This window comes from Ptychodera flava, chromosome 5, assembly GCF_041260155.1.
Source record: "Ptychodera flava strain L36383 chromosome 5, AS_Pfla_20210202, whole genome shotgun sequence".
NCBI lineage: Eukaryota > Metazoa > Hemichordata > Enteropneusta > Ptychoderidae > Ptychodera > Ptychodera flava.
The window spans coordinates 29,641,768-29,644,716 of record NC_091932.1 but is presented as its reverse complement, the minus strand read 5'-3'; positions in this window follow the sequence as shown (position 1 = coordinate 29,644,716).

Below are 2,949 nucleotides of genomic sequence, written 5' to 3'. Positions count from 1 at the left end.
GAAGCGGTCGACTTAACATATATTAGACAAAGACGTGGTCCCCAAGGACGGCAATTTAAAGCAATCTCATTTGTCGTTTCAATAATATTTTCAATGTCGTTTACATGAAAACAATTCAAAGGTAACGTTCTTGATACGTTCATGCAGTTCATATTGTGATTTTTAGAGAGACAAAGCAATCTCTCACAAAATATTAAATCAAGGTTATACAAGAGAAAGACTTGTCTCTAAATTCAAACGCTGATTTTGCAGGTATAACAATCTGGTAGATAAATACATATCTCTCTTCAAAAAATGATCGCTGATGGCATCAGTGACACTTGGCCTTAGGGACCCGTCATTGTTTACGGCCTGGGGGGGGGGGGTCGGAGGAATTGCTTTACAAACTCCAAAATTTCGAGTAACCCCCCTCTCTGCTACAGAAATTTTGAGTGAGCCCCCAAAGAAAAAATTGGGAAAGTTAAATATGTTGTATATATAGAGTAAAATGGATTGCTGCTGTGATTGACCCTGTACAGACCTTTATTAAACCCTGTGGTACAGGTCTGCAGTGTCAGAAGAGGTTCCATTGCCGTGACAGGGGCTGATGTACAGGTCTGTATCCAGTGGTCTGATGACACGCAGTGTTCTCTGTAGGATTTTTTTACAAGGGGGGGGGGGCGAAAATGTGGTGAAAAAGCACCACAAGGGACTGCACAGCGGGGGGAGGTCAGGAGCTTTTGAAAAATAGAGATTAAAATGGTGTTATTTGGTGGCACTTGGGGAGTATTTTTTTTTCAGATTTTTTTGTATAAAAAACTCAAAGGAACAGAAATCTGAGACAGTATTCCAAAACTTATATTCCAGTTCACTGATTTCAATGAAGATTACATTTTGAAAACGAAAAAATAGCGACAGACATACATTTATTCACATTTATTATTTATTATTATTTTCCTGCAATAAAAGATGGGTTTGTTATCAAGGCATTCCACTGGTTTTAAACCTTATAGAATTAGAATTAGCTTGCTTTACACATTTTCCCCTATCGGTAACCTATACAATGTAGAATATAGAAAGCAGACGTTTCTCATGAATGATCAGGCAAGTATATCAATCTTTAATCAGGAAATACTGAAATATGTACTCAGTACTAGCCTCTAACATAAGGCTTGCCACGTCGAATAGCTGATCATTCTCGTCTGAAGATCACAATAACGTGAAACACATAGTGTAATGAGATTTCAGTTTCTACTTGAAACCACCTGTATTATGATATATATATATATATATATATATAATATATATATATATATATATATATCTATATATATATATATATATATATATATATATATATATATATATATATATATATATATATATTATATATATATATATTATATATATATATATATAATATATATAGTGTTTGTGTGTGTGTGTACATATACAGGGTATGGACATACATATTTCAAGCATATATATTGCTGTTCTTTACTATTATTGTTCTATTAATTCATAGCTTCACTAAATGCTTCAGTACATATCAACAAAATTGAGTTGCCCCCCCTTCTTGTTCTCCACTTTTGAGCACCCCCCTTGTAGCTTTCATTTTTTGAGTGACCCCCCTCAGGTTCCTCCGACCCCCAGGCCATTAATAATGACGGCTCCCTTAGTTGTTGATCGCCAACTATTTGACTTACAGATTGATATATGGCGAGCTGACATCACATCTTGGTCTTTTGGCCAGAGTCTATATATCTTTCATTGATATATCTTTATATCATCCATATATCTTTCATCTTGGTCTTTTGGCCAGAGATCGATATATCTTTCATTCATGAATTTGACTTTGCTGTGTATATAGTGCTTTACTGTCTGTTCTGTGCTGTTTTTAATAACTATTGTATCACGAATTTTGACCTGGTGTTATCGGATAATGGTATGATTGCAATTATATTAAGCATAGGGTGAGGATCTTGACCCTTTTACCTCATAGAAACACTTCTCTATCGTATCCAAGGAAAGAGTAAACAAATGAGTTGTATAAGAGTACAGGGTACAAGGCATGTAGCATTATATGCTGGTTACAGTAAGACTTATATGTGTACTTCAATTCAATTTACTTGGATTTTAATATCAATGTGACGGTGTTAAGTTTTGGACATGTTGTTCTTTCATCTAAAATGTACCATACCAAACTCTCTGTCAGTGTGTGTTGAGTAATAAAAGATTGATTGATTGACTGATTGATTGATTATGCATTTTCAGCTCACGTGTTCACAGATGTGAGTGATAAAAGATTGATTGATTATGCATTTTTAGTTCACGTGTTCACAGATGTTAGCGAATGTTGTAGCGATGTCTGTGTGTGTGTGTGTTTGTGAGAGAGAGAGAGAGGAGAGAGAGAGAGAGAGAGGAGAGAGAGAGAGAGAGAGAGAGAGAGAGAGAGAGAGAGAGAGTGTGTGTGTGTCTGTGTGTCTGTGTGTCTGTCCACTCCACTGCACAATTCCCAATGATCTGTACACACAGAGATCATTGAACTGAAGAAAATTTCTTTTGTACATAAACAGCTCGGTCCATACTTAAAAATTCTGACATTATTTTTTGATAATCGTTATTTTCTTATTTCCCACTCTGAATAATGAAAAGATCAACCTTTTTCCTTTTAGAGACAGCACTTTGTATTTTACCAACAGATATTTTTGAAAGCCATACACAGTTTTTTCAAAAAAACTAAGGGAAGAAGTTGCATCTGTGTTGGGAAAAAAAGGGCTATCGATTTTCTTGAATGCTCACGACAAAAGAAATTTCCATGTTAGCATGTGGAATGATGAGACCATGTCAGCTGCTGGTACTTGTAACTTTTCATGGACAAGCGTACAATTTTAGCGCACTAAAAACATCCACTTCTTATTCAATTTAGTCTTGAATTGAAAACTAAGTCATAATTTTGGAACACATTTT